The 23048-nt window shown below is 43.6% G+C and overlaps 1 protein-coding gene across 1 annotated transcript in view; it reads left to right on the top strand.

Moving 5' to 3' along the window:
• Positions 1–15249: 15249 nt before the first annotated feature.
• IBSP (integrin binding sialoprotein) overlaps positions 15250–23048 on the top strand; it is a 41275-nt gene continuing 33476 nt past the window's right edge. Inside the window, exon 1 of the mRNA XM_086961626.1 lies at positions 15250–15310. The gene's annotated coding sequence lies outside the window, so the exon portion shown is untranslated. The remainder of the gene's footprint in view (positions 15311–23048) is intronic.

The raw sequence follows: 23048 nt of genomic DNA, 5'->3' as shown, positions 1-23048 counted from the left end.
AGACACAGTAATTACTTGCCAAATGTAGCATATGAGTGACTGTATAGACTGCCACTGAATCCATAAATGTGGTTATTCAAAGAAAAGGCATGTATAATCTTTGGACGTAAAACACAAGGGCCACCTTGTCATTCAATGGGGCTGTACTCAAAGTTAGAAACACCATCATAATTTAAGGAGCACTTGCTAGTAGCTACTTTGCAATGTCCTTGTTATTTGATGCACACCCAAAGTCCTTGTCAGGTAAATCCTGTGCTGTTAGTCGATTAATTGAAAGAGGAGAGAAGGAATACGTATGAAACTCTTTGATTGGCCCCTGTTAGTAGTTGCATTTACAAGTTGCAGCAGATTAGTTAGCGGGAACAAAGCCTCTGTTTTCCTTTAAACTTGTACCATACTAACGACTTGCCTCAGCCCTATTAAAAAAACATTTAGCAAACAGAACTCTTTCATAAACCCTATTAGAAGACAGACGTCAAATCTTTTCGCCAATAGTTTGAATTCACTTGACAGTGCTTGATTTGTAAATATGCAAATGTCAGGGCCCAGGGGCCCAATGGTGGCACATGCCAGTACCAATGTAAATACTAACCATCAAGCTCCTGCGATTGCAACAAGTTGGCCTAGACATGATAGTATTATTCATTTTTCATGTATATTTATTGTTCAACATGCTTGCATATATGTTCACCTCAAACTGAGACAAACAGTGCCATCATGTGGTAAACTGTCACAAGAGCCATTGTTGAGAAATAAGTGCCATTGCAGAGCAACCCAAGACACCAGTTCAAATTAAGCACTGCTTACCAGGCACACCAAGAGGAGTTTGATGTTTTGTAAACTGTTGAAAATGGGGGTTTTCCGGATCATTTTTACATTTCAGTAATATTTTATGACAGTTTCAAAATAATTGACATTTAACAAGAATGTAAACTTTATCTTGCCTCCATTCCCCCAGTCTTGTGTCTTTGTAATTTCATGAACAGATCCACTCTGAAGCGTATGTCAGGAATATACCTTAAAGCTATGCTGAGGGCATACAGATCATTAACATACAGATAAAATGTGCAGTTCCCTTTATATACTAGGGCACATCATCTTTTGTCAAAATACTCGAAAAGAGGGAAACATAATGTGGAGAATAGGCCTTATTACTTTTGAGTTATTGTTTCCAACCTTATTACAATTTGTGTTAAATTGCATCAGTATAAAGGTATTACAAATGTCACACATAGATCAACTGTAGATAGTTGTCGTGTTTGCAGGTTGTCAGAAACTGAGGCAACCTGAATCTCCCTGTTTCCTGTCAAGGTATGCACGTCATGCCCTAACTTGGTTAACACCTCTAATCCAGGACTCCCATATTGTGTGATGTTTTGCTGGACATCCTCTTACCATGTAGATGGCATCTTCCATTTGAGAGCAATGGGCCATCCACTTCACACAGACTTCCAGAGGTGGTGCCTCATGGACCTTTCTACAGCAGACAATATCTTATTTGGATAAGATCAGACCAGTACCACTAGTATTGTTGCATCTTCCATGCCCCCTCTAACTTCCTATGTGATTTCAGGAATACCTAAATTAGGTGTAAGATTTATGTGGTTGCCCATCCTCCATCCAAGAATGGACCAAATTTGTCACCGGTATGTTCAGTTTAGCAGTCAGTTCCATGCCATGTGAAAATATTGTTGTCACAAAATCACATCTCTGGAAGGCAGCATCATTGATTTTACTCATCTACCAGAATCCCTCTGGGCTATACTATGCCACACTTAGATATTTAAATTGCATCAGTCAGAAGCAGGCCGAAATAGCCAGCTCACAATCTTGCCTTGACTCCTGCTCCAATCTGCCTGCATCTGCCTCCCATTGAGACTGAAAGTCTTCAAAGTGGTCTGACGAACTGATCAATAATGAATGTTATATTTCTATTGGTATTTATATATTTGTTATGTGAACAAATCAGCAAGTCAATTTTACAGGCACAAAAATTACGAGATCAAGATTTATAGGAAGAGCCAGAGCTCAACAGCTGATACAAGAGTCACTCAACACAGTTTGTTAATTATGTTGCATGGATAAGTGGGAGACAGATAGAGAGGGTAAATTATGCTGACTACACATAACCTAGAGGTATGGTAGCTGCTGTCTGTTCGTCTTGGCCCTTCTTGCAGGGTTATCCCCAGACTTTTTGACTTCTTCCTCCTGATATTCTGACCTTACTTTGTAGGGGTTAGGACTCTGGACACTTTACCACTGCTAATTAAAGTTAAAGTGCATGTGCTCTCTCCACTAAACATGGTATGTTTGGTTTATTCATGATTGGCATATGTGATTTGCTAGTAAGTCCCTAGTACAGTGCACCAGGGGTGCCCAGGGCCTGTAAATCAGAGGCTACTAGTGGGCCTGCAGCACTGATTGTGCCACAGACATGGGAAGCCCTGCAAATCTGTCTCAGGTCACCACTGCAGAGCCTCAGTGCAGTTTTTAATTGCCATATTGACCTCCAAACCTTCCCTTTTATTACATGCAAATCACCCCTAAGGTAGGTCACATGCAGCTCCATCGGCAGGGTGCAGTGTATTTAAAAGGTAAGACATGTACTGTTGTGTTTTACATGTCCTGGTAGTGAAACATTGCTAATTACGTTTTTCACTACATCAAGACCTATCTCTCCCATAGGTTAGCACTGGAGATGCCTTGTAACATCTTACAAGTGTATCTTCCAATTGGCAGCTGATAGAAACTTGGAGTTTGGAGTCTCTGGACTCACAATTTAAAAATACATCTTTTAGTAAAGGTGTTTTTTAAATTGCAGGTCTGAAAATGTCACATTTAGAAACTTGACATTTTCTTACTTTACCAATTCTGTGCCTCTGCCTGTTTCTGAGTACATATTTGGGTCAGGATGACAGTTGGCCTTTTTGTGCATTCACTCTAGGTAGTCACACAAAGGGAGCTGAGGTGTGCCCCACATATACTGATGGTCCATCAGCAGGCTAATGGGCCTTCCTCAGCAAAAGTGGTGGGAGGAGTTGAGATTGACATTGCCACCTGAATAGGACTGTGGATACCCTCAAACAAAGATGCCTCCACCTCCTGTAGTGTGTCTGGAGCCAGGAAAAGGAAAGGCAGTGTCTTGTGTGCTTTTCTTTGAAGTTTGCCTACTTCAAAGACTGAAGTGGGTATAAGTACTGAACCTCTTACACCATATACTCAGAACACTTCTGGGTTGAAGAGATTCTACTACGAAAAAGAGCTGGATAGCTGTTAGGAAGGACTGCCATTTTGCTCTTTGCTTTGCTCGGTTGGCTTGCCACTTGCTGCTTCTGTCCTGGGAGTGAAAGGACTGGACTTTGGCTTTGACATCCTACTTGCAATGTTCTCCAAGGGCTTGATTTGAGTGTGCGTCCCTTTAAGAAGTCTCGGGCCATCAAAGACTTTACCTGCAATCACCTGGACTCTGCTCATGTGAGTTCTACTCTGCCGAATGGTGCCAGAACCATTTCCTGGGCTCTTGGAAGTGAGTTCTGGTGATACAAAGTTAAAAATCCATGTATCAACTCCAAGCATCATTCGGAATTGGCGCATCATCACAGAAACTCGAAGCATCACCGCTGTCTGTACCGGAGCACGGTCTTGCATGATGATATGCCCGCAGTTTACAATGCAGGCCGCAGCGTTTCATTGCAGCACATCTGAAGAACTGCCACTGAATAAGTCTCGAGCACTGCATCACTGAAGTACGCAACATATCGTCCCAACCAGAATGCAGCGTGTGCTTCAATGCTGTGAAATCAGTGCACAGTGACTCGACTTTTGACGCATTGTCCCTGGATGCCGATTTCTTCATCGACACCCCAGTGAGGAACAGAAGCTGCATGCCCAAAAATGATGTATCACCTCCCCTGCAAGAGTAAGGAACCAACAAATCTCCTCCCTTGCCAGCAGTAAGGAATTGACTTATCACCTCCCCTGTAGCAGTAAGGAACCGATGCATTGATTTGTGTATTTCGGCTTTTTGTCATTTTGGTCTCGTTTTATTCAGGTAAATAGTGGCTTTTTTAAACTGGTGTGGACTTCTTTTGTAGTGTTTTCACTATGTACTGTAGGTGGGTAGACATACATTACGGTTTGCCCCTAGGATAAGCCTGACTGCCCTGTGCCAAGCTATGAAGGGGGTGAGCAAGGGTTATCTTAGGTGTGAAAACATACTTACCCTGACTAGAGTGAGGGTCCCTATTTGGACAAGATGTTAACCACTGCCAATTAGAGACCCAATTTCTAACATTGGTGATCAGCAGTGAGGATATGACTTGTATTTGTTCATTATTAACACTACTTCCATATCACAGCCCATTGAGTACCAGCATACTGTTATCTCCTTTTCTCTTAATTGGCGTTTTTCAAAATTTACTCCTGCTTCATCTTGATCAACTTGGAACTCTGTTTGGTTTCTACACCTGTGAGGCCTTGTCAGAATGGAAGTTAACTTCTGGCACCTATCAGTTTACATGATGAAGGAGCTGAAGGGTTTTTGCATAGAGAGGGGGCTGGATATGAGGAGGAGACCCTTAAGACGTGATCTGAAGACAGCCCTTTATTGTTAAAAGGAAACACATTGTGTAGCAATATTATCAGATGACCCTGGGGAGGACCATGAGGTGGAAGACCCTCTGGATGTACAACGGATGTAAGGCCTTGGAATATCCGTTGGGATCACAAACCAGAATCCCAAGAGGGCAGCGGCCCCACGAAGGTAGCAGAGGAGGAGAGAAATGATTTTGCAGAGGCTCCAGAGGAGAGGGGGGAACTCACAGAGAGGGAGTCCCCTACTGGAACTACTGTGGGGAGCAGTGATGTCTCCCACCACCTGTCCCCTGAGGAGTTCAAGGACTGACAGGATGAGAGGGACCAACAGCTGGCTCAACTGGATGCAGAGGAGGGAAGAGCTGAGGTTGTCAAAGCCCTAGCAGAGGAGAGGAGGGCTGAGGCAGACTGAGCCTTAGCCAAGGGAAAGGAAATGAGTTTAGCTCAGGAGCTGAGCTTGAGAGATCTGTATTTAGTAGCCAGGAGGCCTGGGTCCAGCACACTTGGTGGCAGTGAAAGAATTATGTCCAGTACTGAAGAATAAGTCCACATATCTAAGTGGAAAGTGTATGTCCACAGGTGTGTCCCATGCTCACTGCACTACTAGATTCAAGCTAGCGGGGCTGATGAGGGGGAATGCCCCAAAACCGGTCCCAGGATGCTTTTTTCTTGGCGATTCGAGCTGGACTGTTCCCATGAGGATCAAGGTCAATGCTGACTTGCATATGGCTGGGTCCACACTGGGGTGGTGAGCTAAAGAACAATGGATTAAACCCAGATCCTTGTGAATGAGGGGGAATATTTGCATTGTTCAGCATTCCATCCATCAATTGCTCCTTGTACATTTAGTAAGTTGGCAAGTTCTTACTTTAACCATTCTGCACCTCTGTCTCTCTCTGAATACACGTCTGGGACAGGATGACAGTTGGGCTATTTGTGTATTCACTCTAAACAGTCACACAAAGGGAGCTGGGGTGTGCCCCGTATATCCTGAAGGTCCATCACCAGGCTGATGCGCCTTCTTGAGCTAGAGTGGTGGGAGGAGTTGACACTGCACCTGAATTCTCCACCCCCTTTAGGGTGTCTAGACCCAGGACATGGAAAGGAAGGGGATTGTTCACTACAATTACTTTTTATTAGCCTTTCATACGGCTGAAATAGGTATAATTACTAGACTTCTGCCACCATATACTCAGAGCACTTCTGGGTGGAGGACAGTCTGCTAGGAAGAAGAGCTGGAATGCTGTCAGTAAGGACTGCCACTTTGTGTTGCTTTGCTGTGTTCGCTTGTTGTTTGCTGCTTCTGTCCTGGGAGTGAAAGGACTGGACTTTGCTTTCTACATCCTGCTTCCAAGGTACTCCAAGGGTTTGATTTGAGTTTGCCTCAACTTAGGATATCTCAGGGCCATCAACGACTTCAGCTGCAATCACCTGGACCTGCTCTTCCAAGTAGTGCCAAATCCACTTCCTGGGCCCTTGGAAGTGAGCTCTGGTGATATAAAGTAGAAAATCCACGCATTGACTTCAAGCATAGTTCACAACCGACGCATCATCATTGAAACTCAATGCATCGCCGCTGCTTGTCCCGGATCATTGTCCCCACTTGATACAATGACCGCAGCTTACAATGCAGGCCCCAGCTTTTCATCCCAGTGCATCTGGAAAACTGCTGCTGCATGAGTCTCGAGCACCGCACCACTGAAGTTCATGACCCATCACCCTACTCCAACGCAACACCTACTTCAAGGCTATGGAATCAACACACTGTGACCTGAATTTGACGCATCGTCTTTCTGTAGCAATTTTTTCATCGACATGGCACAGCAGTAAGGAACAAAGGCAGTGTGCCCGAAAATGACCCATCACCTCCCCAGCAACGGTAAGAAGTCGACACATCACTTTCCCTGCCTTGCAGTAAGAAATTGATGCATTACCTACCCTGTAGCAGTAAAGAACCTACGTATCATCTGAATTTCCGGTGCCTCCCCTCCCCTGTGCCTCGCATGGTCTTTGATTTTTAACGCATCTAAGGTACTTTTTTTCTGATCAAGCACAATCATTGATTTTTATGAACTACACCTTTATTAGATCTCTGACAATTCATATCCTGAGTTGTATATGTTGGATGTTTGTCATTTTGGTCTTGTTTGATTCAGATAAATATTGGCTATTTTTCTAAACTGGTGTGGAGTCCTTCTGTAGTGTTTTCACTGTGTGTGTGTTTGTGTACACAGATACTTTACACATTGTCTCTGAGATAAACCAGGCTGCTTTGTGCCAAGCTACCAAGGGAATGACCAGGGGTTATCTTAGGTGTGTAGCTTACTTACCTTGACTAGATTGAGGGTCCTTACTTGGACAGGGTGCACACCACTGCAAATTAGAGATCTCATGTCTGACACTGCACTTAAGATGGATATTAATTTAAGGAAAACATAATGCAAACTGATATGAGGGTCACAGGTAGCAGATAGATGTTGTTCATTAACTACTTTTTCAGATTGGCTTTGAAGGTCTTGAGGGATGGGACATTTTTGCAAGAAGGAGAAAGTGCATCCTGTAGTTCTTTCCTGCTGTGGTGAGTTGTTTATCCTCTGAGACATCTCCTTCTCCATTTGGGTACAGAGAACTTGGGGGCATATTATCAAGAAGGGCTTTAACATTATCGCTGCATTAGCGGCAGGAAACAGCCGCTAAAGCAGTGATAATGGGCTTGATAATATGCCGTAGAGAATTCCCGTAGAAGCCCATGTTCACACCATAACATGGGCTTCTATGGGAATTCACAAGGGCCTGTTATCAAGCCCATTATCGCCGCTTTAGCAGCAGTTTCCTGCAGCAAAAGCGGCGATAATGTTAACACCGTTTCTTGATAAAAGGCCCCTAGGTGTCTTTGTAGAACTTCATTTTGGCTTCCAGGGGGTTATATTGAATCAAGTCAGTAGCAACTGCCCACTATAGGATATCTGTAAAACTGTGTTTTGCGGAAATTCAATTCCCTTGAGAGGGCCTTAAATGACTTCATGTGACCTTCTTCTAAGACATCTCCTAGCTTTGAGATTCAAAATTCCAGATTCTAATAAGGCTCTATGGTTTGAAACCAGAAGCCTTGCTGAAATTCACCAGCTAATTAACTTTCCATAGGGGGTCTCGTGCAGCAATTTAACTTCCCATACAAACCATCAAAGAGCCTTCTGCTAGCAACCAAGGGACATATTTACAAACCCCTATCGCCACAGGAATATCACTTTTATCGACGTTACTGTGGCGATAGGAGCTACGCCTTATTCGGAAGGCGATGTTAATAACGTGGCTTAACGCTGTTTTGTGAATAAGACACCCTTTCACGCTATACTATGAGTGAAAGGGGAGGACAATGGGTGTTGCGGTGGGCGTTCCACCGCAACACCCATTGATTTCTGACGCTACCCCCTATTTACAAGGGTGCCGTAAATAGGAAGCAGCGCCAAAATTAAGACCAGGGAAAAACTGGTCTTAACATTGCAAAACGAGGAGAAATGTTTAATTTCTCCTTGTTTTTGCTGTTTCTATGTGTGCTGCACCTTCCTGCACAATGCAGCACACATAGAAACCGCAAAATGCCGTCTATGATTGTTTATGTGCAAGAATGTGTCCCTTCCTACACAAAGACAGTCATTTTAAAAATTACTAGTGGCAACTTCTATCTGTGCTGCACTAGCAGCACATATACGGTGCAGCCCTCATTTCTAAACTGGCGGAAGGCGGTGTTAGCCTTCTTGACGTAACGCTGCGCTCCTCCACTTTAGTTGTAAATATGCCCCCAAGTGTCACTGAAGTCACGAAGGAATTAAAGCAGATATCAGGGGGCCATTCATCAGGCTTCTTGGGGTGTACCCATCAAATTCGTCTATTTCCCAATCAAAAAAAAGACTCTTCTCTGAATTTAAATAGGCGGTCATTCTTTATGGTTATTTGTCACCCAATCAGCCGAAATAAACTATATTCAACCTTTTGCTGTAGATGGATTGTGTATGTTTGCTTTCCATTATTTATGATAATATTTTCAACGGATACAATTGTAAGAATCAGTGTCAGATATGTGGATGCATGTATTCTTGTATTGGTGATTTGTTTGGCCCCCAACTGCATTTTGCAGGTATCACTTCGTTTTTTCATATTTACTTTGAGTGTACCTTCTGAGTCATAACTGCACTGTTATGAAGTCAGTGATTAGTCATAAACCTTTCCTAAAAACTCATGTGAATGAAGGACAGTGATATACACGTTCGCTTTTGTTCTGTTAAGTTTAACATCGGAATGTAAAGACTTTTTACAGGAATTAATCCAATTCACACTGCACACCCATCTCTTCTGAAGGAGCATGGATTCGCTCAGAACAAAGAGCAGATGACCCTTTGACCAACCACTGGACAGCTTGTACACCATTCAGAGCTCCCTCCCAGCTCGAATCTAACCCATGGGTTTTTGGCTAATGACTGTGTTTACTACGCCACAAACCACACTCGGCATCAAGACTGGCAATTCCTAGAACGATTTCCTGTTAGACACTAAAACACTGCCAGAAACGGCTCTGGAAAATGAAAGAACGACGCTTTCAATGTCTAGTTGTTATACGCTGAAGGACACCACAGTCAAGACAGGGGGTCACAATTCAAAGAAAGTGAGACGGGAAAAGAAATAATGGGAGATGATCTATAGAGACCACTCAAATATGGCGACTTCAGCTCCTGCCCTTTTATAATTAGAACATAGTTAGAAAATATGGGCCTCATTTATGAGGCTGTGCGTCACTTTTACGCCACCGGTGCGTCATTTTTTGTGAGGCACCAGTGGCGTAAAAAATGTGCCTTGTTGCGCCATATTTACAAAATGACGCATCTAGGTAGATGCGTCACTTTGTAAACCCCTGCTCCACATTATACCTGCGCCAGGTATAATGTATGCAAGGGAGGCGTATTGACGCAAGGAAGGGTCGTAGAAGTGATGCAATGAAATCTATGAGATTTCACTGCGTCACTTTTAGGACGCCGTTGCGTCAAAATCTTGCGCCTGCCTCACAGCAGGCGTAAGACTGACGCAGGCGCTTTCACATGTGGCTTGCCCCATGTGAAAGGACGCATTGCTGGAGTTGCGTCACTTTTGTGACACACTACAGCAATGCGTCACTTTTGCGCTTACAGATACATCAGAAATACTGACGTATCTGTAACTCCTTGCAACATGATGCTTCATACATTAAATATGACGCATCAGGAATGTCGCAAGGAGTGCGCACTGAGAAGTGACGCATCGCTGCTTTCACGCAGCGATGCGTCATTTCTCATAAATGAGGCCCCTATGAGTCTACGTATGATACACTTTCAGTATTATTTCAAATGGTCGAAGAACCTAGTTGGTCAGCACTGCTCAAGACAAAGTAATTCACTCAGTACATGAATTATTATTTAATGATTTGAAATAGATACTTTGCATGAAATGTGGAACAAGAGCATTTGAAAATAGATCGTGCTATAGTTCACCCATGCACTGATTCATGCCACCTCACTCACTGGATGTACTACCTTCAAGCTGTGTTTTACTACATTGTAGATTTAATGTCAAAGTAAGTAGACATAAGGCATCAATGTACTATCCTTAACTCCACACCTAGGGACTTTGATCATTTGTTGGTAGCCAATATCATGAACTTATATTATGGCAAGTCGATATTAAGACCACGATATTGTGATATGACATCCCTTACAATCACAACTGCTGATTTTTAGTAGTCACCACAACCATTTATTTGGCGCATCCCTCCTCAAGCACCTGGTTGAACATTGCTGTTCACAAACCCGAAACTGAAACGCCACTGCCAGCGCAAGTGCCCGTTTGTACACATATGACAAAGCATCATTTCTTTGAATGGTGCCCTTGAAGTTATATTAGAGTGCCTACTGCTGCATCCCTCACTATCTGGATGCAGCCCCCTACCTAACCAGCCAGAGGCACAGTTTAGAGCAAGGTGACTGTGTGGGGAGTTATAGGACGGCTATTCCACTAGCCACAGCCACTTATATTCCCAATTCACCTCAACAGATCTCTATTAAGCAGAAAGTGGGGGAAGGGATGTGAAGTTCTCTGCGCTCAATTAAAAATGTGGTTATGTGCTATATTAAAAATAAAACTTCCTAAGTGATATTAATTAACTCTTAGTCAAAAATGTTTTTCATATTAGTACAGCTCCAGGGCTTAATCTGTGAAGGTGATCGACTGCAGCTTCTATTTCAATATTTCAGCAGCTTTATACTCCACCAGTAATAAAAATTGAAAACTGAAATATTCAAAGAGATTTACTGAGCTTCCGTTGCAGCTCTGAACTAGTTTCCTCCATTGGCACCTTTGGTATCTGTTTAAAGTGTAATATCAGCAATATTGAATGTTCATATCTTGTTTCCAGGTCGATGGAGTACATCAGGGATGACCAAAATTGTGAAAGTTTACCTCCATAATTTTTTTTAGTGTTTCTAAGCTCTGCAATCTTTGTAAAATTAATGAAAATTGCCATTAGAATTAAAAAAGAAAATTAAAATCATTTGACAGAAGTATTCTCTCTCAACAAAAGGAGTTTGCAGAAAAAATCTCCTGCTAAAGGTTTTTTGCAAACATGCTCACTAGTGAGTGAGGTTTTGTCAAGGAGCCAGATTCATAAAATTGCGAACGGGACAGAAAATAAAGAATTTTACACCTTTAGATAACACCTAAAGCATCAATAGATCATATCCAAAGGACAAAGTAATGAAAACTGATGAGAGACTATGTCTTGCTTTGTTATACATCAAAGATTTTGCAAGTTAACCATTCAAAATGGTCTCTTCTCCCATCACTTTTAAGAGAAGAGACACATGAACACATTACCCATACCTTACAGAACACTGAACTGCCCAGTCTATTTGTTATACCTAGCAATTTCTGGCAGGCTGGGACGCATCAAAGCCAGACAAAATCCACTGTCCTAGATAGGTTCAGTAGGATATACTTGTCTGATAACCTGTGCTCACCCTTGGGTAGCGTGGCACAGAGCAGTCAGACTTATCCTCAGGGTTAAAGTATAAGGTATTGGCACAACAACGCCCTCGCAACACACTGAATACACTACAACAAGTCGCCACACTGCATGTATAAAACACTGGTCTTTGTATTACACACACATTGAAATCAAAATGACATACACATTGGATATATATTTTACAGTTGTATGCAATTGTCGAACTCTCCCATTAGCAGAGAACATCATGAACATATATGCACTAGTCATAGGTATTTACTTGCCATGTTATCCCCTCAGCCTTGTAAGTCACATAAACCCATGTGCGTACTTCTTTGAGGTGTTCATGATCAAAGCAATCCCTCCTACATCAAAAGCGACAGAAACATATATGTAGTCTGTTTAAAGATAATCCACTTTTTAACAGAAAACACAACAGTCCCAATATTGCATACCATGTACAGTGTAATGGTCAAGAAATCAGAGGTTTTGACTACGCCTCGTGTCCCAGCCCTTCAGCCACTCAAAATACACCAGTCAACGCTATGCGTTACACCCGCTGGTGACACTTTGATTAAATTGTCTGGATCACCTAAAGTTGAATTAAACAGTAACTTGGTTTCGTCCCTCCATATTAGGACTTCAGGCATCCAGTGGCACCTTCACAAGTGTGGGATCACTATCTCTCCTAAAGGCAAAAGACTGAGACACAAGTAGCTGCTAGGCTTCCAAATTGGAGAAAGATTTCCCGTCAGGTGGAGGTGCAGGCTTCAGTTGCTCTAGGTAGACAGCTGTGGCTGCACACAAGGCACAACGAGACCCCTCGGGTCCAGTCATGATATTTTCAATAACAAAGTACCTTGTGGCGTGGGTCCGGGGTGAGGAAACCAGTGACCTCGGTTGAAGGCCTCAATGTCAAGCACTGTTGTCCTCTCGAAATGGAGTTCAGAGACAGTCTAGGCTTCCAGCTCGAGCCCCACAGACTTGGCAAACGTCCCCCAACACCCCTCGGACACCACACGCTACGGCGCATGAGTTAGCACATTTCCAGTTGCAAGCATGGGTTACTTGGACTTGGCAAACTTCTTCAGCACTCCACAAACTTTTCATATTCCGGCACCCCAGTTGGCCCGCTGGTCTTTATGAGCACACTCCTTTACACAGTGTGATTATGGCACATATCAGGAAGGTCTTGTCCCAATCAACAATCTCTTCCACCCATTCCGCTGCACCCTGTGCAGTCCTTACAATCTCATGTAAATGGAGAGATCTTTTCTGTCTCTGGGATCTCATGGACAGGAGGCCAGCCAACCGGCCATTGAAGAATGCTTAGGGACCCACGATGCGACAGTTGGCAGTTAGCAGCAGGCCAACGACATCCAGGCAACATCCACCAAGTGATAGTCCCCTCCCTGGAACATGACAAGCAGCAGACCACCAAAACGTTATGAATAGCCCATCTGCTGTCCCTACGGCCCCAAAGGCTCCTCTTGACAATGTCCCAGCGTCGAGCCAACATAGTATGGTTCCAATCCCATAAGCATCCCAAACTCCTGAGGGCTGAGTCCCAGTAGTTATACACACCATGGCCTTATGAAGATGATATCAGTTCAAAGGGCCACCTTTAAAATGTACAGGCTCTCTCTAAATGTTGTCCTGTCTGTCATGCTACCCTGGGAGGCTTGATCAATATCTTTTGTGGGTCCAATACCCTTCAACTTGCAATGCAGGTTCCAATTCCATCCCCACGTATCCATCCCAGGAAGGTCCTTCAGAGGTCAGCAGTTTTCAATGAGTCCCAAATTTCTAGCCTTCTATCAGAAACACACAGATATAGCTGTCTCCCCAGCACCCAGATGTGGATTGGAGACAGGCTGACAGGCACACAGAGTCAAGAGCACAGAAATGCTCACTCTCCCAAAGTTGCAGTTCCACATTAGTAATGTCAAGTCCACTTGCGCAACCAGAGAGGATTTGCCATTGCCAACTCAATATTTAACACTATACTGCTCCTCTCCTGCATGTATGAAATACTGCTCGATAGCATTTCCACTGGCCCCCCATGTGAATCAATGTGAGAAACAGGCCCCACTGTAACGAGCACACCATCCGGTGCCATTTACTACCAGTTCACGTAGTGCCCCTGCGTCCATGCCCTCCCTCTTCCCGACACCGCACTCTGCCCCCAGGGAGTACTCCGATGTAGTGAGAGAGATGCAGAACCTTGGCAAGCAGCTTTTTTAAATGCCAAGCTGAGTAACAGTAACCTGTACATACATACAGGCCCCACTATGGCAGACCTGTGGCATGTTCAAAGAGCTACTTCCGTGGGTGACACAACCAGCGCTGCAGGACCACGGAGGAGCATTTGACTTACATGCCCTAGGTATATGTCTCACCCCTAGACAAGGGACTTACAGTTAACTCCTCAAATCAGCCTATCATGTATACTTTAATCACCAGTATGGATATGACAAGCACAACACTTTGTCACTGAATGGCAGAGTCAAAAGCACACAGATTCCTAAGGCTAGATCAGAGAGCAGCTGACAACCGGAAGGGACAAAAGCAACAGGTCAAGGGAAAGCATCTTGGAAAGTGCAATTTGCAGCACTCTCCGATCGATCTAATCAGTTTAGGTTTATTTGGTTTCATATGTTTTTATAATTTCAAATTAAAATAGAGCAAATCATAAGGTGTACAGGATTACACAAATGTTTCTGTTTGAAATATGGTTTCTAGAAACAGGGATGTCAGCAACTGTTACATAAAATGCAAAGCAGAACAGTGGATATAGGATGAAAGCGATGTGCATACGTTGTATGTAGTATGCGTGGAAGCCAACAGTGCATTGGTGTAGCCAAAGGAATATGGGCCCTACTGATAACAAAGGAAAAGGCCCCAGTATCTTCTAACTTGGTTGTAAGACATCCACATTTGGGGTCCATTGTTTCCTTCACACCTCTGGGCTCTTTGTCCTTCCTGTTATAGCGATAGCTACGTCATGCAGAGATTCAGTGCTACGTGTATTCTGTGCTGATAGCTAATATACGATGGCATTCTCTTATAAGCCTTGAACTCCCAAATATTTTACAATATTATTTTTAATGAAGAATATGGAAACAAAGTGACATCTTTTTCAAGTTTTACATCCACGATTCGTACATACCCATTACAGTTTGCTGTACACGAGGGCTGAGTCGCCAATTGACATATAATGCCCAGCTGACAAAGGGCGTGAGCAACATACAGAGCTGCTCCTTCTATAGATAACCATAAAGCAAACACTTAACAACAGCAAACAGTCAGATTTCAATCCCAGTCGGTTCTGGGAAACATATACAAGGATGTTGCCTGATTTGAGGTTTTTGTTCACTTGAAACAAGCTCCAGTAACCGAGCCTTTCAACCGAGCCCAGGCCTTCAATTAGAAGTAAGGAAACACACTTGTTGGCAGCACAAATATACCGTAGGTAAATCATGTGGCCAGGGAAAGTGTTTAGGTTTCATGGTTTGGTGGTCGGAGTCCACTCAGTGACATCATCCCGAGAGCGTTCTGATTGGCTGGAGCTGAACAAAGCACAGTTTATATTGCACAGGGCAAGAGGAATGTCGCAGAAGGAAGAAATCAGTGCCTCTTCACTCCCAGGCTGCCAACCCACGCTGTCAGGAGTCGAGCTGCAGACAGGTACCCGTGCGATTCTTTCATTTATTCACAGCTTATTTTGCTTCAGTATATATATATTTCCATTTAATTCTAAACTAAAACGGGAAAGTCGTGTTATTTTGGTGTTAACTTTTATCAATTTGTTTAATATGAAGTGTGATGAAATGTGCAATTTCTGAATTTTTAAAATCCAGTACTGTGGCTCATCCAGGCACCCAACCATGGTCGGGGGGCTCTTGCTAAATAGTTCAGATCATGCTGGAACATTAAATACAATTCTTATAATTTTTTTTTTTTTTTTTTTACCCAATGTGCCTATTTCGAGAAGTACACTTCCTTGTCCCTCCTTCCTCCACCACCATCCCAAATGTAAAAGTTGTTGATGCTATTCAGGCCACAGTACTCTAAATGCTGATGCGATGCGTACATTTCACAATGTGATTTGTGAGGCGTAGAAAAAGTACTTTTCAGAGAGCGCACACCTTTCAGTTCAGGAAACCATGTTGGAGGTGACACCCAATCAAACGCTGCTCTTGAAGCGCTTTTCCGAAGGCTCCTGTGTGGGAACTATAGCTGCTTCGGGAAGCCATCCCTATTCGGTGTCCTCTTTTCAATAGCCTGCTTTCAGCCCAGTGAAAACAATTCAAGTGACTTGTGAAAGGTTCCAAGGCAAAGCACTCAATTCAGATAGAAATCTCCCCTTCCACAGCTGTGTCTGGGAAGTGGATGCTCCCTGGAGGTTGAACCATCTAAAGGTGGAGCCACCCAGGGTCAGGACAAGCGTCCAAATATGGGCAGCGGCGTGAACGTCACTTCGGTGTTCATGTCCGTGATGAAAAGGGGCATTCCCTCAGCTACTCAGCATAGTGATCTTGGGCATTTCCTTAGTCCAGAGTACAGCAAAAGTGCCACAGACAAGGCGAACAGATGGGAAATTGATATCACTCTTCAAAATGAGCCGATTGTATTGGAGAACCAAGCAGTTGAGATATGATTTAGGAGGCGTGGCTACCATTGGTACAGCAGGTGCAGTAACACCGCAGCCCAGGGCCTTGAGGATCCCATTGAATCATGATAATGCGCTTTACTACCCCAACAGCTGTCAAAGGTGTAATTTTCCTTCTTTTGCACCAGGGCCTATGCCATCTTTGCTATGCCACTGGTATGATTTCTACAGGATCTAATTTAATAACACATTTTCGTCACCCGCTAAGGTTGTCTCAGTTAATCAGATTGCTTAAAATGTTGGCATTAATGCCCTGTGCAGATGCCAGTAAACCATGTAAAAGCCTGAGCAGTAGGCACTAGCGCTTAGTTATTCAAAAATACCTAGAAGCACATTAAATTGTGCCTAGTGTTTCTGACATGAAGAAACACAGTTGTTCGTTTAATGTTTAAAAGTGTGATTTTTTGTGGTAAAATAAGACATTGCGACCTTGCAAAATTGTTTGGACGGGCTGCCATCAGTTGATAGAACACTTCAGCTATCCTTAAATGGACACTTCTCACAATTAGAAACCTTGACATATTCGAACAGTATTTGCATTTTCCTCACCATAAACTTTTGCATTGCCTTCATGAAAATAAAGAGTTTTTAGTACACTTGAACCAGAAAAACATAATGCAAATCAGCATTCATAGTTTGCACAAATTATTTAAATATGTACATGAAAATGAGAAAAGAAGCAACTGAAGCTTGTGAGCAAAGACTAAACTAGTGGCCCCTTTTTAACTCTCCCAGTTACCATCTTCTCTAAGCAGGTGAGAGCTTGGGGATTGGTGCAGTGGGTTAGGATTTTAAAGACAAGAGTACGGAGGGTGGTAGAAGGAAGGGGAGAATACGGCTGGGGATCTTAGGATGTTAAAGGAGTTGTGAACAACTCAGATAGAAAGACCATGGGCAAGGCCAGACTGGTAACCAAAACCAGCTCTTGAAAACAGCTCAGCTGGCCCCCAGGGGCGATGGTGCTAGTTGGAAGCACAACTCCAATCTCACCGCTATCACTTTTGTTACAGGGTAGCCCCGAGGGTACAAAACCGGCCTCCACTCTGGTGGCCCACCGGGGACATGTCCGGTGGCCGCTCCTGCCAGTCCGGCCCTGGCTGTGGGTCTGATGTAGATTTGGGTGGTAATGGAAAACCATTTGATTTCTGGAGTAAGTGCCAAATTCAGATGAACATTCAATGGAATCTCCTTTACCATGAGGACAAAATGATGGCAGCTGTTCGCATCATAGATTGACCTCTGGATTTATCATTTCCTCCAGAAAACGTCGGATTTCTGGTTACTTCTGAACTCTATGTCAAGCTATGAGAGATGGATAGGTGGGTTCGGAATTCCGTAAGATCCAGATACTAATATAAATATTGTTAACTCATTCTTAATCTTCCTTTGAATAGTAAATCACAGCAGTGTTCTCCTCTAGGATCCAACATCCTAGCTTGTCTGCACGTTTCCACCATGATTGGTCAGTTGTTAGGAAATAAATTACAATAGGAACATGGATTCCGGATTGAATTTAGGAACAATCATTTTGCCTAAAATGGAATCTTAGATATTGTGAAGTTCATACCATCCTTCAGAAGAGGGGTAGATGGCAATCAACAATTTCAGCATTAAGAAGCAAATTGTCTCAATTGTTCCATCGTGATTGGGTTGAAACTAGATTCATTGAATTGGATTTGTACGGTGGGGCAAAACATTTCTTAGAACAATATTTAATCCAAGATATTCTGGTACTGTACCCCAGAAAGATGGGTGATAACCTTGTCCAGAACACTGTGTTTGGGTGTATGAGATATAAGTCACTAAAGAACTGGGCTGCCTCACATAAAAAGAGTTACACAAGAGCCATGAGAGCTGACTTCCAAAGCAAGCGTGAAGTGACTGACTTAGTATATTGTGAATACAATTATAATACCAATGGTTTTTGGCTCTTGAGAAACAAAAGATCACTCAGAAGTGAATTTAAATGGTGTGGACAACAAGTTTGTTAAGTGAATCTTCAATGTTCCATCCTATTCTGAATAAAATAAACCTTTCCTTTGATTTTCAATCAATTGTTTGCAAAGAATGTTAAAGAAGGCCCCTTGTAGATTTCCTAACCAGATCATGAACAATGGCAATGAAAATAAACAAATAGTATTTGACTTGACTACGTTCTGAAGAATCGACAGGCGTGATGTTCAGGGTGAAGACAAGAGTGACAATGGTGCTATTCATTTTGAAAAAGATAGCGATTAGGCCAGAATTGAGGCCTAGTAAACACAGATTTAGAAAAACACACTTCTACACATGATAGAAAATGTATTATAAAGTAATGAAACAGTGCTATGTCAGTGTGCTCGTGTGTAATCAAGTATGAAAATACATTCTACATGTTGTTGATGATGCATAAAAATAAAAAAACATAAAAAAAAATCCTTAATGACAGTGATCACTCTTTGGTAGCCTGGCACACAGCAGTCAGGCTTAACTTTAGAGGTAATGTCTAAAGTATTTTTGCAACACTTCAAACCAGTGAAACACCACACAAAAAGATTCCACTTCAGGTTAGGAAGACAGAGTTTAATTTAATGAACAAAAGAGGCCCAAAATGACAAAAAGGCAATATGTAGAACAGGAGTTATGAATTTTTAAAGAATAAACTTTTATGTAGTGCCTAAAAGAATAAAGGGCCAACCGGAGATATTTAGTCACACTAGACTGTGCCAATTCCAAAAGTTCAAGCCGACTGCAATAGAGTGCGGGTCAAATAAAGTCCCAGATAAGTCCAGCTGAAGTTTTACCTTCTCAAGAATTGTGCTGAGAGTCACGTTCACGGAGAAGAAGTTTGCCAGAAGTAAAAAGAGATTTGCTGGCCGTGGTCTGCGGGGCCTGAAGAGCCACCGCGTGTCGCGGACAGATGGAATGGAGCCTTGCAGTTGGGAGCAGTAATACATTCTAAGCAAAGGGACGAACTTGCGTCCGCTTGCGTTGAAATTCAGGGCAAGGAATGAGGTTCCAAAGCAATAGGGCCTGTTCGAGCTCTCCAAGAGCCCAAAAGCTTGACTTGAAGAGCAAAAAGACAACTTCCAATGGCCAAGGATTGAAGAAGTGCCTCTTGGGGTCACAAACTCATAAAAGACGGGTCCAGGAGCTGTGGGGAGGCTGTTATGTCCCTGAGGCTCAGATCAGGAGGCAAGCAGATTACCCCTTGTAGTCACTCTGGGGTCCTGGGTTCAAGACGGGTTCCAGGTCCAGTACTTCCTCTCCAGGCAAAACGGCAGCAGGAAGAAGGTAAACACAGCAAGGCAGCAGTTCTTCCAGAGCAGCAGATCGGCAGAGTGACAGTACTTTAGCAGAACAGCAGTCCTTCTTCTTGGCAGAGTATCCACAGGTCCAGATGTGTACTGTAGTGGTGATGTCATTGGTCCAGTTCTTTTACCCAGTGGTGCCTTTGAAGTGGGGGAGACTTCAAAGAAGGTTCTTTGAAGTGCACAGAGGTCCTTCTTTCCTACCCTTGCTCCAGAGTCACTAGAGGTTGTATGCAACCCTTTGTGTGTCCACACCCTATTCAGGTGCCGGTGTGCAGCTGTTCCCAGATTCTCCCTCCCCGGATGGCCCATCTAGTCACACCTAAGCTCCCAAGGTATGTGGCTGTCTAGGAGGAATACACAAAGCCTAGTTGTTACCCACCCCAGACAAATTTCATAGACAGACAGAAGATACCAAATGGCTAAAGTAAGAAAATGCAAACTTTCTAAAAGTGACATTTCCTGAATTACAATGTAAAATCCGACTTCACCATAAGTTGTAATCTTCCCATTTGGAAATTACAGTAATAAAAATGAAATAAGGTAATCCCAATGTTAACCTATGAGATGGGTAGGCCTCACAGTAGAGAAAAATTAATTTAAGAGTTTTTCACTACCAGGACATTTCCTGCCTTTCACTTACATAGCACCCTGCCCTATGGGCTACCTAGGGCCTACCTTAGGGTTGAATTATAGGTAATGAAAAGGGAGTTTAAGGCTTGGCACAGGGATTTCGATGCCAAGTTGATATGGCAATGCAAACTACATATACAGGCTTTGCAGTGGCAGGCCTGAGACATATTGAAAGGGCTTTGTAGGTGGGTGGTACAATCAGTGTTGAAAGCAAACTAGTAGCATTTAATTTACACGCCCATGGCACATGTAGTGCACTATACTAGGGACGTATAAGTAAATTAAATATGCCAATTGTGGGTAAGTCAATGTTACCATGTTTTAGAGAGAGAGCACAAGCCCATCAGCACTGGTTAGCGATGGCAAATTGCTCAGAGTTCTGAAACCAACAAAAACAAATTCAGCATAAAGGGGAGGAGAAAGGCAAAATGTTTGGGGGTGACCCTGCAGAAAGGGCCATTTAATACCACAACACCCCTCCAGCTTAAAGTCAGGGTAGACTAATCAATACCTTGATGGACTTCCCTGCTTAAGTGATAGAACTTGGTCAATTGCCCTCTACTGCAGGGGCACTTGTCAGTTCTACAGGTCACTGCAGAAAGCACCATTTACAATACAGGTTAGAAATATTAATGAGTCCCACACCCTGTGAGAAAACTTCCAGGGTGACAGGGGTCATTAATTTTATTTTATTTTAAAAAGAAAATCACAACATTTAGGAGTTTTCTCCCAGCCTTTTGGAGTCATTATTGTTTTTGTACTGTCCCTCACTGTCAGTTTTTTTTATATTTGACCAAAAATAAATAATAAAAATTGGGTGTAGGCCTTCAAAACTGACCGAAGCCATACACCAAACATTGAGGGGCAATTTTATGTTGCCTGATGCATCTCTGCAAGTCGGCAGAGATGCGCCAGGAAAGATACGGCACGCAAGTTTATCCTTGCGCCACCCATGATGCGCCGCATTTACAATACGGCGCACCATGGCGCAGGAATAAACAGATGCGTGTCGCATCTAGGGCGTGAAGTTGGCGCAGTGCTGAAGTTGTGTTGCGTGCGGCACGCAACTCCAGCACTATTCCAACTTGCCCTATCTCTAACGTGGTGCGTCAAGCCTTACGCCTGCTTCAAGCAGCCGCAGGGTTTTGACGCATCAGCTTTGGGAAAGTGACTCAGTAAAATCTTGTAGAAATCATGGAGTCACTTTTCAGGAGTGTTCCTGCGACGGAACGCCCGCCCCCCCCCCCCGCGTGGAAACGCCCACATGAAACCTGACGCAGGTTTCATGTGGCGCAGGGCCTTACACCGTGACGCATCTCCATAGATGCGTCACGATGTAAGTATGTTGCAACGTGGCGCAGGGTTTACGCCGCCGCTGCGTCACAGAAGTGACGCAACGGCGGCGCAAAAGTGACACAAATCCGACATAAATCTGCCCCTCAGTACTTTGAAAGGAACCACCAAGAAAGAAAATGTTTTAGTAAGAGTGTGAGGTAGTATAAAAACAAGTTCCTCGCCACCAAATCCTCTTTCTATTCTAACTGCATTAACTTATTGAATAAGTAAAAAAACTTTTAAGATATTAAACAAACACACTTGTTCCAAGTGAGTAGCCTGGGAGATTGAACCCTCCCAATCTCTGTGTGATGCACTCAACACTTTTTTCAGTGACAACAATAAATCATTTAGGGAGAGCAAGGCAACCACTTATCTGCCTCAACAACATAGGGAGAATGTGGACTGTGGTGCCATTATTTCTCACTCCTTGGTACAGTTTCTCCAGCTCCAGCATGAGACCCTTATTTCTTTCATGCAAAAGGTGAAGTCCTGCCCCCTTACCAGTAACAGCTAGCATGGATCGGGGGCCGGGATGAGTAAGGTGGGGTAAGGGGGTTTAAAAAAGCAAAGAAACACACCTGATTGCCGCGCCTCTCCTCAGTCTCTTCTCCACCGTCTCTCACCGGGGGCCAGAACAGGGGCTCCCATGCTTCCCTGAGCCAATCACTACACTGCAATGCAGTGTTGTGATTGGTCTGAGCGCCATGGTTCAGCGGTCAGCCGGAGAATGGGAGCCTGCGCATGTTCTTGATGCAAGCTGTAATGCAGCCTGTGTGGAGAACATGCAAAGTGCACATGAATGTTAGGCCGGTCCGAGAGGGCTGGCCAAACATTCATGCACACTTGGAGTGGTCAAACCAGACCTTCCCCTGCTACTCAGCCATCGGAACAGCCCTGCCCGAAAAGCTGCCATAGCAGGAAGACATAAAATGATAATATCCTCAAGTTATTTTCATTTTATGTTTCCTTTAATTCACTTGCTGCAAAGCAGCAGGGCGACGCTCCTCGGCCTTAGCGGAGGAACCGCTGCTGCCCCTTACCATTATGCAAGCTCTGTTTGTCAAAACATCAAACCCTCTGTTTGACCTTTTGAGTAAGTGACTCACTCAGGGCATTATCCCTGACATATTTAAAGCTGCTTTGATACTTGCTGAAGAGGCTGGGCGACGATTTTGAGCTGCTGAGAAATTAATGCTCCTTTTTACTTCTCCTTTACGCAGTGTTACCTAGGAGCTAAGCAGATGAATTTATTCATCCAACTTTCTTCATCGACTGCAGGCTGGTTTCCATCTAGCCCAATGTACAGAAGCAGCGATGGTTTCTATCATGATGTACTATGATGGGAATTGGATTTGAGACAACTGTCTAAAATAGTTCTCCTAGATTAATCATCTGCCTTCAAAACTATCGGCCTCATACGTCTGCTGAATAGTCTGAAGGTGGCTGGTCTAAGTCAGTCTCTAAGTTGGATATCCGCCTTTCAAGAAGTACA

Source organism: Lissotriton vulgaris, chromosome 3_1, assembly GCF_964263255.1.
Source record: "Lissotriton vulgaris chromosome 3_1, aLisVul1.2, whole genome shotgun sequence".
NCBI lineage: Eukaryota > Metazoa > Chordata > Amphibia > Caudata > Salamandridae > Lissotriton > Lissotriton vulgaris.
This window is presented reverse-complemented; position numbering and strand designations above follow the sequence as displayed.